Below are 17,088 nucleotides of genomic sequence, written 5' to 3' on the forward strand. Positions count from 1 at the left end.
AATTTACAAGGGATATAATTGGAAATTGAAACTTTACAAACCCTAGAACTACTAACACTTTTTTTTAGGTATAGAACTTTTACAAATGAAATTGGATGAGCTTGTAGAAGATGTTATGAATTTGGACACCAACAAAGAATCTATGGATAATAATCGTGGTCATAGTCAGGATTAGTCTACTGTTTGCTCAAATTCTTTCAATATTGATACTTAGTATTTGGCGAGTTCCAAGAATATTATATTTTTATTGAACTATGTTATTTTATTTTTGTTAAACTTTGTTATTTTGAATTTGAGTTGAAGTGTATGCACTTCTTTTGGAGTGTAAATAACTTATTTCTAGATGAATGTTATATTTTCGTTGAACTATATTATTTTGAATGTAGGTTGAAGACTTAAAGTGTATGCACTGCTTTTTTGGATATAAAAAAAATTATTTCTAGATGGATGCTATATTTAATATTATGCAGATTAAAATGAGTTGTGTTACATTCGTGTCAACCCAACACGACTCGTTTATTAAACGTGTCAAATGGGTTGGATTAGGTCAACCCGCCTTATTAACAGGTCGGGTTAGGGTTGAAAGATCATGACACGATTATTAAATGGGTCGAGTTAGGGTTGAGCTATTTAGTCGATTATCCCTACCTCGACATGACACGAACCCGACACGCTAACCCGAATTGACACCCCTAAGTAAAACAAATAATGCTTTATATATCAAAAAGTTGCAATAGTATAAGCAAATAATAAAGGATGAACTTGAAACGCGGGGGGTGGGGGGTCGTGCTCAGTTTCGCTGTCTGTCCTAAGGGTAGCTAGAGGGTGGTTATATTAATACACTACAGACTCTAATAATAATTGGTGGGACTGTTAGAATTATTGAGGACAAGAGCCATAATTTCTACAATAATAATAATAATAATAATAATAATGTACTTATATATCTCTTATATTAAACACAATACACCCATCTCTTATATTAAATACAATGCACCCGATTTTTTTTTTTAGAATACTAATTATTTTAATACACACACAAGGAGAGATGGGAGAAAGTTTTAAAACAATACACCCAATTGGTAATGAGATTTTCATATAACAAAAAAAAAGGGTAATGAGATTTTATTATTCTAAACTACTTCTCCTATAATAGTATTCAGTAATCAACATTAAAATTAAGAATCAAAATTGGAATTACAGAGAGACCGGAGAAATAGAATTTCTGTCCAGGTTTGAAACTAGGTTAAATTTACATTAAAAAAATTGATTCTTCTCTTACATAACAAGCTTATTTACAATCTTTAATTACTAAGAAATAAACTAGTTAATCTATATATACTATAAAACTGAAGCTCTTGGCCAATGTTTGACTTTTTCTAGAGCTCCCACATTTTTACAAATCAACATTATTAAAAAAAAAAAAAAAAACTATTTCTTAGAGCATCCACAACAATGGATCTAAATTTTTAGCTATTTAGCTACACAAAAAGTCACTTTATTTATTTTACCTTATTACACCTTATAGCAATGGAACTATTTTACCTTTTAACACAATAAAATAATATAAATACTACAATAAAATAATATTTCATTTAACCACCAACACATTACCACAACCACCATCAAACCCATAAAAATCATTGCACAACCACAACCCCACCGTGCCCAGCCAAACCAATGAAGAAGAACAAAACAAAAACCTAGAAAAATCAACACAGCCAAATTGAAACCTATGCTTGATACTCTATCCGATTCGATATTGATTGATGAGACCTGCGCCGATTATCGATCAGCGATCATAAACAGTGATGATGAGTGCAAAGCAAAACGGAATGCTCCGATTTGAGGTGAGTTGGGTAATGTGGGACCCGATTGGAGCTAAAAACCAGGGGAGAGAGAGAGAGAGAGAGAAGGAAAGAGAAGTGGGTTTGAGGCGATCGGCGTCATGGGTCTGAGGCAGATGCCAGCGTGGGTGTAAGGCTGATCAGCGACTTGGGATGGCTAGTGGGTCAGTGACTAGAGTTGAGAGAGTGAGCTTGAAAGAGATGAGATTCAGAGATGAGATAAGAGTGAATGAGAGAGAGAGAGGCACATAGATAAAAGAATGAAAAAAAGGAGCATGGTATTATTTTAATCATCGATAAAATAAACAAATATATTTTTTTTAGCTCTCATAAACAGTGCATATCTATTTATAGATATGCATGGTAGCTATAGAACTAAAAAAAATAGATTTAGCTTTATCATTGAAGTATGCTTTTAGTGTTTAAGAAATTAAAATATAGTAATATAGCACCACTGATAAAGGTTGCTCTAATCCAAAAATTTCAGCTAAAAAGAAGAAGCTAAAACCTGAAATTTTTTCCACAATTGTGAAAATAAAACGCGATTCTCCTTCCTCAATCCCACACACCAAACGCCATTCTCCTTCTCCTCTCTCTTCTGTATTTCTCCCCCTCCTCTCTCTTCTCTACCATTCTCCTTCCCTAAGCAAACCTTCGATTGTCAACTCGTTTCTCTCTTCAACTGCCTCTCGCAGACCCTACCTTTCTCTCAAGTTTGAAAAGTAGACCGATGAATGAAATGATTCTACAGGATGATCCTTATATTCGCGTATCTGCCTCTAACTATCTCTCTTTACACATAGGAAAGAAGCCCTGAATGCACTGTAGCATCATTCAATTAGAGGCTTCAAGATTTACAGCATTCCACATACGCATAGTAGGTATTTTGAAATCCATCTTTTGCTTATCAGATCCTAAAATATGATTGGAAACACTGAATGCCATTCTCCTTCCCCTTCCCCCAAACACCATTCTCTACATTTGCTTCCTCCGATTTGTTTTTCCATTCAAAACACCGTATCGCAAAGAGAGAGAGAGGATAATGATGGAGAGAAACCAAATTTCTCACCATTTTTTGTGAATCGATGCCACTACACCATCACAACTATACTCCCGAGTATCCAGCCCATTATATTTCAAGTATGTCGGTCGGCAAAGGTAACCAACTTTGATTAGGAATCCAGAACCCTATATTATATAAATAGTATATTTTTAGAGAATATTTGTTACAATCGCAACTCACGACTGAAAATTTGTACTGTTTGGTAACCAAAGTGAGATTTTTCATTCCTCTTTTCTAAAAATTTTATTGCTCTCTTTATAATTCTGATTATAAATTGTGTAAGTAACATTTTGATTTTCTATTCAGTTATTTTGCTAATACTGTTGTCGGGTATTGTTAGTGCTACTTTTTGTTATTGTTATTTTTTTTGGATTTAATTTTGTGAATTCTTATCTGGGTTCATGCGGCTACCACTTAAAAACTTGATTTTAGTGTATATTTTCTGGATATAAATTCGAAATTCAAAAGGAATTTTAAATTCTAATTCTTTGAGATTGTGTATTTGAAATTTTAGTGGAAACTGAGATATGGGTTTGTTTTGCTCTGACCCAATTACAGAGACAATTTTTTGTGTTCAGATCTAACATATTGTAATACTTTATATAAATTAATACTTAATTTTTGAAATCGAGTAATTTTAAATATCTTTTTTTGTGTTCAAATCTAACCTTTTGAACAAATGTTTAGTCCTTTTGTAATACTTTATATATAATCTCAAGTATTTGTTATGCTATGACCCAATTACAGAGACAATGTTGTGAACACTCTGGTTATCTATGTAAGGAGGTCAGTTTTTCTTTGATTTCTTGGGTATTTTCTAATTATTTTTGAGAGATTGTTCAACATATGATTGTGTGGATTGGATTTCTATGTGGGTTTTGTTCTTTGTAAGTCTTTGTTTCTTGGGAAATTTTAGTTCCTTTTTTTTTTCTTAAATTTCTTTCTGCAATTTATCAGTTTTGAAAGATTAAGTTTTGAAGACAAGCTTAGAGTTTTTCATGTTAAAAAAGAAATTTAATTTTGATCAAAACGTTGAAGCAAACAGAATTTGTACTACTTTATTTATGTAATTGGGTTGGTAGAGGAATTCTGATGATGGGATTTGTTGGTGATAGAATGAGATATTTGAAAGATCATTTGGAACAATTTAGAAACTACAAGATTGGAACAACCCAGATTTTGTGGTTGAGGTTTTCTCTATTTTAGAAGCTATGCCTAGAGCACTGTGGTTCTGTGAGTATTTGTAATCTATGTAGTTAATTTAGGAAAAAGTTTGTTTATTGATTTATTTTTTGTTTATGGGTAAAAGGAAATACTTTACTAATAGGAAAGCTGTTTACTAATTTTATTTATTTATTTCACTTCTGTAGAGAACAGAAAATTGAGGCTTTAAACTAGGTAGTTGTCCATGTTCATCAGTTTGAGTAGTAATGCCAGATATTTACCGTTTTTTCTCCTTTATTCTCTATTGTCTCTTTTTGCGTCATTATTGGTAATATGTTTCTAGGAAGAATAAATTCTTTCAAACAATCGTGTGAACCTTTCACTTTTAGAAATATAAATGTACACACATGAAAATGAATATTTCATTTTTTATGTTTTCTAGCAAATGTAGTTTTAACTTTTAATGAGCATTTTGCCTCATAAATTTTTTGTTTTTCCCTGTCTTCCATGTAGACCCTGAATATTGAATATAAAATTTGATGTTTGTGAAGTTCTTTTGTGATCAAATTTGTATTACTAGAAGGGTCATTTTTTAGTGTATGTTTCTTGAAGTTGTTCTCTTTGAATTTTGGAACTGACTTTGTATTCAATTTAGTTTAGTGTAGTTGTTCATCTTTTCTTGGTGGGATCTCTTATTGTCATTCTCTCGAAGTTTGTCACTGTACTACTAACATATGTGATGATTCTTGACCACATCACAACTATTGGGAAAACACCAGTTTGACTTTGAAAATATATAACAAACTTTTGGAGAAAACAACATTGTCTGATCCTTTAAGCAAAAATATAGATTCTAATATGAGAGTGATTTGCACAGTGAAGGCACCATTGTCATCTTTTGTTCATGATGAGTTTCACTTTCACAGTTGCAGAACCAATTCACAACTATAGGGTGCTAATGCTGGTTGGCACAATGACAAAACAATAAACCATATAGAGCAAACGGACGGAAGTCTATATACGTGAGGGTGGCCGATGCAATAATAGATTTGCCATGAAGTGTTCATAAAAGAAATGTTCAACCTGTGTTGATGCAAAGGATAACTTCCACTCTTCTAAGTTTATGAAATTTTGTATGTATTATTTTTGTGATCTATTGCCTCTATGAAATTGTATATATGTTTCTGTAAATATTGTGGTTTAAAATGTGATAGAATGTATTGTTTAAGTGTTGTAAACTAAATAAGAAATGAGTCTCTTTTTTAAAGTTTTCACCCATTGTTTTAAAATGTGATAGAATGTATTTGAATTCTTATTTTCAAATATACCATGGAAATTGAAATTCATACAAGTTGTGAAATGAGTCTCTTTTTAGGCTCGAGTGACAGTTTAGATATAATTACAAATTTTGAGAACCTTTTCAAATATGTACATTAAGAGCTATTCTAAAAAGTAAATTTTAAAGTTTTCACCCATTGTTTTAATTCCATCACTTTTACACGAATTGTCTGAACTTTTAGTTTGAACAAAATTTTTATTCTCGTTCCTTTTATAGACAAGTAACTTTTCTTCTAAAAAAAAGTCAATACCTTTAGCAAAGAAATTTAAAATTTTTTTATTTAACTATCCGTGCATAGCATGGGTTGGCAACTAGTAGTTATAGTTAGGCTGGCTGTTTACACATAAGTCAAAATTGAAATTAAAGAAGATACACAAGTCAAAGCTGAAATTAAAGAAAGATACACGGCAAATCCAAGGAGTCAAAATAAATAGTTGCCTGCCTGCCCTAAGAGGTTAGAAATAGTAGTTGGCTGTTTGGCTTGTAGAGGATGGTTGGCTTTCAGTGCTAAGAGTAAGGGGGTTGGTTGGCTGTCCCAAGGGTAGATGGTGGCTAAATAAAAAAGTTGCAATAATATAAGTAAATAAATAAATAAAGGATGAACTTGAGTAAAGGAGTTGGGGGGGGGGGGGGGGGGTTTGGGGGTGGGTAGGAGGGGAGGGGTGGAAGGGGTTGTCCTAACATGAACGCATTTACATCACATACTCAAGAGTCAAAACCAAAGATTTCTAGCTATTTTTAGGATGTTCCTAAAAAAAAAAAAAAAAGTTTCTAGGAGAAAAAAAAGGCATAATTATTAATTATTTTCTTCAAATTGAATTGTAGGATTAATAACTACAGATTCTTATAAATGGTGGGATTGTTAGAATTATTTGACACAAGAGCCATAATTTTTGCAATAATAATGTAATTATATCTCTTATATTAAACACAATCACCCAATTGGTAATGGGATTTTCACATAAAAAAAAAATGGTAATGGCATTTTATTTTTTAATCTACTCCTCCTATAATAGTATTTAGCAATCATGGGAAAGATGAGGTTTTGCCATGTGCATGTTGTATGATAGTTTTTCATTTATCATTTCACCTCCATCTTCTTATCAATGATCAATTTAAGCCATAAATGCATAAGATTAAAAGATTTTGGTTCCCCTCCCTTTTCCAACTTCTTGAACTCTTTCACTTTCAATTTTACAAATTTCAGAAATGAAAGGTTTTCTCAATTCAATGTTAGTTTTTCATGTTATTTTATATATTTCAATTTCAAAAAATATCAAATGTCTGAGAGAGAGAGAGAGAGAGAGAGAGAGAGAGAGAGAGAGAGAGAGAGAGAGAGAGAGAGAGAGAGAGAGAGAGAGAGATTAGTGTTAAGAAGAGTATGAGACTGGCTGATATATGTGTATGAAGCTCCCTTTTGGAGACTTGAACTCCAGCCCTTGCCTCCCACACCCCACAAGTACTTATGCTTGTGGAGTGACCATTGCATCAAGGGTGTGCGGTGGTATAAAGTAAAAATGTGGTGAGCATGAATAGAGCACACAATCCTTACATTGAATTATAAGTAATAGATATCAGTTGTGAATTTAAATTTGTGCCAAGAAACTACATAAATCAATAAAAGACACATTCCACAGGTGCAAGTTATTAACAGTTTTGTGCCAAGGAATTGCATAAATCAAATTATTTGCATTAAGGGGCTTGTTGATTTTTTGTGTTTTTTTGTGTTTTTTTTTTTTTCTTTTTCTAGCAACAAATTCCAAACCCAAAGAAGTACATTCTTGAAAGTGGGAAACTTTTACATCCACCTAATTAGGAGAGAAGATTGTAGAAGCAGATAGGTACATGGGACAATTGAGTGACATCCTAAAAAATCCAAATACAATGAGTATGAGACATGGTGGGAAATTGAAAACCCCCCACCTTTGCCCAAACATGTTTGTGAAATTTCAATGATACACACAATATGTTCCAAAACCCAAGTATATGGACTATAAGACACAGTGAAAAAGATAAAACCCACATCTTTACTTAAAACATTTCTTAAAAAAATACGAAATTGATTGAATCACCTGAAACAGGAATTCAATCATATAAACAAAGAAATAGGTGCATAGATGTTCACCTTCATGCAGAGATGCAAAGAGAAAAGAGATTTGTAACTGCAAAAACTGCAAAGATGTTCACCTTCAAATATCATAATGATCAAAATAATTTAAATAAATAAATGAAAAAGCAAGAATGTATGGTATGTGTTTAAAAAATGAAAGTACCTAGAGTCTGAGTGAATTAAAATCAGAAGGAATATGAAAAACATAAAAATGATGTGTGTGCTATAATTCTTCTCAAGCTATGAAAAATTACAGTCTACATTTCTCTCTTTATTCCTCTATCAGTTATTTTCTCTAATTTCCCTATTTTATTCTTTCAATTCTCTTAGAGATCAGGCTACCTCGAATTAGCCATAAACTCTTGAATTAGGATCTTAACTATGAGGTCTTTTTAAAAAGGACAACTACAAAAAACTAAGGCAGTTGTCCTGAACCTAGACATTTTGAAACTCATGACCTTAGAAGGGATACAACCAACAAAAAAAAGGGGAAAAAGAAATTCCAATCACTAAATTGATATATACAAACATAAGAGTATGGCATTGAACTTCAAGTTATCATAGTTATAGGTGGGAGGTGTTTAGGCAAATCCAAATCGAAATAGCTAAAAAGAGGATATCTGCCAGCTATATAAAGGGTACAACTTATTTCATTCTTTGCTTCTTAAATATCCCGCTCTTATATGTTAAAGAAAAGAGAAATTATTGAGCTGTAGCCTAAAAGAGCTTAAGCATATATAGTTTTGTTTTTGTATAAGTTTTGTTAGGTTAAGATAACTTGATCCTGGTTAATTATTCAATTACCTGAGTTGATCAATTAGATTCAATTTGCATGCAAAATGTGAAGGCACCTACAAATCACCAAAATACGAAGTGCAGCGGAACATGAATTTGACATGGTGATTTGTTAACAAATGGAGAACCTTGCAAGGCAAAAACCCCCACCAGGCCCAGTTGGCCTTCCATGCATCTCCAAAGTCTTGAAAGAGGGTTAATCACCTTAAGGACACCGTTTGCCCTCCGTTGTAGAAAAGGTAAGCTCCCAACAAATGTAGAAGGAAGGCCCTAGCCATGTAGACAAGCTCCTCTGTAGTCCCCTGTGGGAGAAGCATGTAATCTGACACTAAGTCAAAGTAGTGGATGGTCTTGGTAGAGTACTTCCTCCCCAACATGTTAAGACCCAACTGGATGCTCGACACACCATCCAAGTTGATGATGGCCCCTTCAAAGCTAAGGCCGATCATGCTATAGAAGTTGTAGGGAGTCATAGTCATCTCTTGCTTAGCGATATGAAAGGTGTGAGTAGTATCCCACCACCTCTCAATGAGGCACTATATCAAGGTAGCACTTACGGACCTTTCTAGAAAAAGGCCAATGATAGGCTTGAGGCCCGCTTCTCAGATGTAGGCCCTAGTTTCAGGGACGAGAAGGTTGTACCACTCTACCACCTTATTGGTGCTTCCCCTGCCAGCATAAGGGGATGAGGACGGTAAAAGAAGAAGATAACGTCAAATTCTTGATTTAAGCAAAAATGATGATAAATTATGTTTTCAATGCAAGAATAAAGATGAAAAGAAGGATGCAGTGATGCTTAGATGCAAAAATGACAAAAAGGTGTGTTAGGATTGAATATAGAAGTGAAACAGTTGAAAAAGTAGTGAAAATAGGTAGGATAAGGCCTCTGGCAGGCGTCTCATGCACGTGAGTCAAAGCCTACGTATGCAGACAAGACCCCGCGTATGTAGGCCTATCCCCATGTACACAAAACCTCAAGAACAGACTTGTGTATGCAAGAACAGAGCTGCATACATATGAATACAAGCTGCGTATGCAGGCCCGAGCCCATGCACGCAAAAGCACAGACAGAAGCAGTTCTTCTACATTTTAAAGCATACATCATCCAAAATCAATCCTAAACATGTTCCTACCCCTCTTAATGTATTGGGTTTTCATCTAAACCCATCCCATAGCAAAACCCAAGCACTTACATGGCCAAACACACATCAAAATGGAAGATCAGAGAGGAACTTGAAAATGAGAAAAAGTTGGAAAAACTTACAGATTCAGCCATAAGGATGTGATTCTTTGGCCAATATGTCAATGGTGGAGGCCCCATCAATCTCACTCCCCCATTCTAGCGTGTGAGGTGGAATGCATTAGAGGAAATGACGTAGGAGGTCTTCTTCGCCTTGGCTGCCATTGGAGGAGATGAAGAGAGTTTAGAAAGAAAATGTGAGAATGAGGGAGTTAGAAAGTGTGAGGGAAATAGAAGAGAAGGAGGTTTTTGTAGAGGGAAGAAAATAGGAGTTATGGAGAATGCGAAGAGATGAGGCAGATGAAGAAAATGAAGAATAAAAAGAAATGGTTGGTAACTGTTGGAGAAAAAAATGAAAAGGCAGGAACACACCTGATGGCTAAACTGCGTGTAGTTTAGGCCTCACCACTAAACTACGTGTTGTTTAGTCATGAACAGTAAATAATTTTTTTTTTCTTTCCTTCTTTCAAAGGGAAAATATCTCAAGATTGCTCCATTTAGGCACAAAATCATCAAAGGACTCCCTAGTGAGCAGTAAAGGAAGCGGAAGACTCTTCCTCTAATGAAGCATTTAAATCCCAAAACCATTCCCAACAGATCACACAGAATCAAGAACACTATCCCCAGTAAGGAAGCAGAAGATTCTTCCCTAATGGACCAAGCACATTAAGCATCATCCCCTAGTATGGAGGCAGAAGATTTTTTCCTAATGGAACACATAATATCAAGACACTATCCCCAGTAAGGAGTAGAAGATTCTTCCCCAATGGATCAAGCACATCAAGAACACTATCCCTAGTAAGGAAGTAGAAGACTCTTCCCTAATGGACTAAGCACATTAAGCATCATCCCCAGTAAGGAGGCAGAAGATTCTTCCCCAGCAGATCACACAAAATCAAGAACACTATCCCCAGTAAGAAAGCATAAGACTTTTCCTCAATGATTCAAGCATATCTAGAACATCATCCCCATAGAGGAGGCAGAAGGTTCTTCCCCGATGGACCTAAGCATATTTAAACAATCCCTAGTAAGGAAGCAAAAGATTCTTCCCCAAAGTATCCTTGGTGGATCAAGTACACCTAAAATATCCCCAGTAAGGAAGCAGAAAATTCTTCTTCAAAGTCCTCAGCATACCATGAAGGAAGCAGAAGATTCTTCCCCAGTGGATCACACATCTACACTACTCCTCAGTGAGTCCATTCCTACTACTCCTTAGTGAGCTTCTTATCCTTAAATAAGTCATGAAAGAGGCAGAAGATTCCTCCCAATGCACACCTACTCCTTAGCGAGTTTTTACCATCCCTAGTGGATCAAATAATCAAAACTACTCATGCATATATCCTCTGGGAATTGAACATGTAGGCACAGTAGAAAAAGGTAAAGACAATGATAAAGAAAAAGACCAAGGTCAACCTGAGGTGAGAGTCTCACCAAAAAAGGTAGAGAAAGAAGTGAAGAAGACAAGAGGAGCAAGTCACCCAGAGAAGTTTGAGGCAAGAGCCTCAGACGAACACCACAGAGACTATATTGGGTTAGCTCAGACGAACACCACAGAGACTATATTTGCTTGCAAGTGGCAAAATAGGTTCTGGGATGGTGAACCTATCGTTGCTTGTTTCCTGAGCAACAAAGGTGGGACTTTGGACATATGAATCCCATGCAACTCTCTGGAGCTACACCTCGCCCCATATATGCATGATGTGTGTCGTGTGCGTGGGTTGAGCCCAAGCCATACATCGAAACAAAATGTTTTGTCTCTAATTCTTTTGATTCCATTAGTGAATCATACGAATCAAAAGAGGGGCATATGTAGACATCGTATTTTGTATCCCTCATAACTCGGTCCTCTATTTCCTAATGATGCTCAAAATCTAAGACCCAAGGCCAATTTAGAGCCCAATCAAATATCAAATTGACTTGAGGAGTGTTAAAATGGAAAATATAACCTTTTAAATGAATAAAAATCTATTTTTGGAAAATAAAATGACCAAAGTGGCCCTCGGCCCACGTATTTAGGCAGCGGCCTGTGTATGAGGGCCAAAGCAGGTGTATACAAGCACATTCCTGTGTATGCAGCTAGGGTTTTAGAAGCATAAAAAATTCAAATTTTCTGCAATAATGGTTGAGATTTGGAATGAATCCCACATCGTCTAGGAGCCATTCTAAACCCCACTTTTTCTACTATATAAAGTTTTACATGGTACATTTTCAAAACATATAGAAATCCTACAGGGAAAAACCTAAAATTCACAAGAAAATAGTGAATTGAAAGGGAGTTTTTCACAAACACCCTTAAGTCAATTTTATTTGATTGAGACATTTTCCAGCCGCAATCCTTTGAGTTTAAGATTACTAATCATTTTTTTAATGACTTGTGATAGATTTGACTGAGGGAAATGGTTAAAATTAAGCTTGTAAAGCTTCTTATTTGAGGTATTGAGTTTAACCATTTCTTTCTATTTCTTTCTCTTTTCTGCTTTTCTTTTTGCGTTTTAACCTTGTCCTTTGCGTTACTTATGTTTATATATGTTTGTTTAGGTTAGTTTTATAGTTCTTTTCATGTTTTATGCATGTAGATTTTAGATTTCTCATTTTAAAGTTCTGCTTTGTTTCTGTGTTATTAGGTTTTCTAGGCAAGGACTTGCATATGCATAATCTTGCTTGCGCATATAGGCTTGATTATGTGTACGCAGGCCTGTTCTTGCATGCGTGAGCCGCTGCCTAGAAACCCTAATTTTCATTTGTTTGTTGCTTTCGTCTTCACATGTTTGTTCTGTCTAGATTTTTTTCATATATTTTAAATGTTTAATTATGTGTGTAAAACACCTTGAACATTTAGACCCCAAATTACAAATTACCAATTCTAGCTTATTAACAAACAATGTATGTGTAGAATATGTAAATAAGCTAGAACAGAATTGATAGAACAATCTAAACCAAATAAAATCACATCCACAGCAGGAATTAAATGGCAAAGATAAAGGGAAGAGAGATGCAAATACAAAGACAACACAGCGATGTGTTATCCAAGAGAAAATTGAAGTCCTCGGCGTAAAACCTCTCCGCTACTCTCCAAGTAGTCAATAATCCACTAGAGAATGAAGTTGGGATACATGAACAGTAGAAGACCTTCCAAGCCTAATCTACCCAGTGTTCCTAAGCCCTCCAAGCTTCTTGCTCCAACGAGGTTACGCTGAATCTTTGTCTTCTCTAGCTTACCAGATCCCGCTATAACCCATAGTATCAACCAATATCAATTGGCCCTTTCCTAACTGCTTCCCAAGCACTAAATAACATCCTTATAGATATGGGTATGATGAGAAAAGGATTTGGCTAAATGTGTACCTCTCAAGGATGTAACAATGGAGAGGATGAGAGTAGAGGAATTTGGAGAAATAAGGATGAAGATTATGGATGAGTCAATCTTGTTTTTCTCTAAGGTTTCTCTCTCAAAATTCTCTCTAGAAGCTCTCTACATTTCGTGGGTATAAGGGGTATTTATACTGGTGTGTGTTTGGAATGCGAAATGTTAGTTTTTCCCAAACAGAGTGAATTGGTGACTTGGCCTCACGACTTGACTGAGTCGTGAGTCTGAGTTACGAGATAATGGCCTAACCAATTGGAAGTTTTGTCTTATAGTGCAACAGCTGGCGTGACTCTTCAGCTCCTCTACATGCTTCACACGTGTGCCTCTTTTGACAACTTGCAAGCCGCGAGCCAGTTGCGAGATCTAGTTGCGAGGCCCTGTTGAATTGTACACTCTTGAGCTTTTCTTTACACTTTTTCACACACTACCCTTACATGATTCCCACATAAATACAGGGTTTCTAAATGCTGAATTACAAGAAAATTGGCACGGAATAAAACTAACAAAATGGTTGATTAAATTCAACCTTACATGTTTTATGCTCTATAAGTTTCTGTTTGCTTTGTTCACATGCTTGTTTGTCTTTAACATGCCTAGATTAGGGTTTTATGTTTATTTCTTGCTTTGATGCCATGAACATGCAATCACATGCCCATTCATAATTGATAGGCTACAATCTGAATGACCCCTTGTGATTAAACCAATTAATTAATTAGTCAAGTTATTAATTAATCAATTTATCATGCAATTGCGTGGAAGCATAAATAAATCACCAAATAACTAAATATGCAGCGGAAAATAAATGACACGGTGATTTGTTTACGAATTGGGAAAAATCTCGCGGCAAAAACCCCACCGGGTGATTTTTAGGTCACCAATCCCGAAACTTCACTATTATCAAATCAAACAGTTACAAGTAAAGGAATCCCAAGTACCTTACTAACCTACAGTTGAACCCTTACCCCAATACCCAATTAGACTTGATCTGTAGCGACAGTTCCCACCTTTGATGCACGGCTCCCAAGTACGTGACTAACCAATGCGCGGATCCCAGTACGCGACTTCAGAACACCAACTTAAGGAAGAAAGGTTGGCTGCAAAGTTCTTCAGTTCATCCTACACGATGAAGATCAGGAAGATGCTTGGTCACAAAGCCCTATAGTGCAAATACATAGCAACTTCTTCAGAGAAGATGAACTAGGTCAAGAACTTTGTCTTTTGATCACAATTTGCTTGAACAAAGATTGCTCAATAAGGTTGCAACTTGAGTCACCCTAGACAGCTCTTAAAACAATCATTTTATATGTTTAGGGTTTGGAGAAAAAAAGGCCCAAAAACATATTCACGGATCCCAAGAAAATCAGATCAGAAAATCTGAGTTTTTAAATCTCGACAGATAGCAGGTGTCGAGGTAGCTATCGAGCAGGTGTCGAGCTTTAATGAAATTGCACTTCAGCTTGCTTTTTCTTGGACAGACTCGATGACTTCAACACTTGACCTTGAAACCTTATTTCTTGAAGTATTAAAAACACCTAGAACTACCCAATTACAAGTAGAGTGCGTTTTGTCAAAGGATTAGCCAATTTACATAAATAAGTGACATATGTTCTTAATAAGTGAAAACACATATGTCCTAACAATCTCCCCCTTTGGCAATCCGTGACAAAACCACAACAAGCAAATGAACATATGAGAGAAGTCATAAATCACTAAACTCATATTCACTTGTTGAATACAATAAAATCTATCCTAACACAAACTCTTGAAAAACTTTAGTATTAAAAACACCTAGAACTACCCAATTACAAGTAGAGTGCGTTTTGTCAAAGGATTAGCCAATTTACATAAATAAGTGACATATGTTCTTAATAAGTGAAAACACATATGTCCTAACAATCTCCCCCTTTGGCAATCCGTGACAAAACCACAACAAGCAAATGAACATATGAGAGAAGTCATAAATCACTAAACTCATATTCACTTGTTGAATACAATAAAATCTATCCTAACACAAACTCTTGAAAAACTTTGCAAGAAGAGAGTTTATGGCAAGTAGACTTTGACAACCTATATTTTTGAAACACTTTAAACAAAACTCATCAAGGCATCTTGTGTGAAGCAGAAATAACAGATTGCATACAAATATAAAGAACATGTGTATAAAGATAGAGAAGAAACAACACATGAAGAGAGAGGTGAAAGAAACATACATACATCCACATATATAAAGAAATATAAGTACAATGTATGTAAAAATGGTTAAAGGACCTCATATACAAGATCAATGTTTCTATAAAGAATAGAAAAGAAAAGATACATAAAAACCTCACTACATCCCTCAAGAATATCAACACTCCCCCTATCAAAATGTCTTGTACTAACTCTCCCCCTAAGATGACTACTCTTATAACCCAAAACTACTCCCCCTTTTTGTCACGAGTGACAAAGGGTAGAGTGTCATGTAGACATCTCATCAGTAGAGCTAGTAGCTCCATCATCATCATCATCATCATCATTAGAATCTGAAGCTACTGGAGTAGGTGGTGAAGGAGTAGCCTCTAGAGCAAAACCACCCATGGTTGCCTACCATTGTGCGATACGACCAACACAAACATTCACCTGATACAATTCAGCAGAGAATGTATCAAGGCGAGTGTCCATACGCTGCAGCTGCGCTATAATGTCTCCTAGAGATACATCGCCCGTAGAGGAAGAAGGAGCGGATGTAGATGGAGCTGATCTGGATGGAGCTGATCTGGACGGAGTCGAACGGGAGGGAGGAGTGGAATCGATCTGTCGCAACCTAAACTGAGCCTCACTACGTTTTACAGTAGCGGCATCTATGGCAGATATGTGTGTGAAGTGGTTGGACACAGGAAAGGGAACGGAAAAATGGCGTAAGATCCTCGTGATAGCGGAAGGAAAGATGAGCTTATCACGGGACGCTGAATCAATATGAACATCTATAATGGAAAGAATAAAGTGAGAGGAAAAATCTCTAGTGAGATGCTCAAGAAGAGATAACAAAAATTGAGCACGAGGCTCTGTGATAGAGTTGTAGTGAGAAAGAGGATGGAGTACAAATGTCATCACTATGTTTAGAAATCTAGGACCTTTAGCAAAAGGCCTACATAATGTGTACTGATGCTCACCCCAATCAGCAGGGCACTGACAAAAAGCGGAGATGAGCTCATCTTTGGACACAGTCCTCAAATGCTCACAAGAAGAATAGTCAGGAAACTCTATCCTAGGAACCCTAAGCACATCCGCAACTAGCTGCGGTGTGATAGGAATGCGCGTACCTCGAACGTGAGTGAAAAAGAGAGGTACTGAATGATCTATCCCGTGCATGTTGGAGTAAAACTCCTGAATCAGCACAAGGGGACAAGTGACCGGGATGTCATACAGTGACCCCCATCCCCTTCTGTGAATGACAGAGGGAAGGTCAGTGTCAGCGAAGTCCGCTAGAATGACTTGGCGTTCCGAATGAACACTTCGTCGAGAAAAGTTCTCCGTAAATGCCTTGTGGGCATCTCCATCACGGAATCGAAGGTTAAGAGGAGCAGAGTTAGAAGAAGAGGAAGCTCTAGAACGCAGAGGATTCCGAGCAGGAGTGGATTTACGTTTGGGTGCCATAGACACTACTAACGTAAAAGAAGGAGAAAGAGATAGAGAATGAGACAATCAGAAAAGTCCCAACACAGTTCAAAATATAGCAAATATGATGAACAAAAAGAACGTATGCATGGGAATGCATGAGCATGTGACATGCAAAGCAAAAGACATCATAGGCTCAGCCCAATCCAATCTTACCAGCACACAGCATAAAGCACACATCTAAATGCATGTTAATGTGATTCTAATGCACTTGGAATGCAATGTATGTCATTTTGAAAGAATTTAAATGAAAAACCAACCCAAAATTTCAATAAAGACTCACCAATTTTGAAAAACCCCAAAAATTTCAAAAAATCCCAAAACCTAGGTTTCAAAACATGCAATGCATGAAAAAGGAAGGGAAAAATGCACTTACCAAGTGATTGAGACCAAGGGAAAACCGAAATGCAAGAGGGTTTGAAGATTTGAGTGAGAAGAGGGTGTTTGGGAGGTGAACAGCCACGGATAGATCGAGAGAGATCGGGAGAATGAAGTCCGAATCGCCA

At 36.1% G+C, this 17,088-nt stretch overlaps 1 long non-coding RNA gene across 1 annotated transcript; it reads left to right on the forward strand.

Annotated features, from left to right (window-relative positions):
* The first annotated feature begins 2,291 nt into the window (after positions 1–2,291).
* LOC111988347 (uncharacterized) lies at positions 2,292–5,348 on the forward strand. The gene is made up of 2 exons (XR_002880417.2): positions 2,292–3,005; positions 5,001–5,348. It is a non-coding gene; the product is annotated as an uncharacterized LOC111988347 (long non-coding RNA).
* Positions 5,349–17,088: the final 11,740 nt, after the last annotated feature.

The sequence above is a fragment of the Quercus suber genome, unplaced genomic scaffold, assembly GCF_002906115.3.
Source record: "Quercus suber isolate HL8 unplaced genomic scaffold, Cork oak 2.0 scaffold_23, whole genome shotgun sequence".
In the NCBI taxonomy this organism is placed as follows: Eukaryota; Viridiplantae; Streptophyta; class Magnoliopsida; order Fagales; family Fagaceae; genus Quercus; species Quercus suber.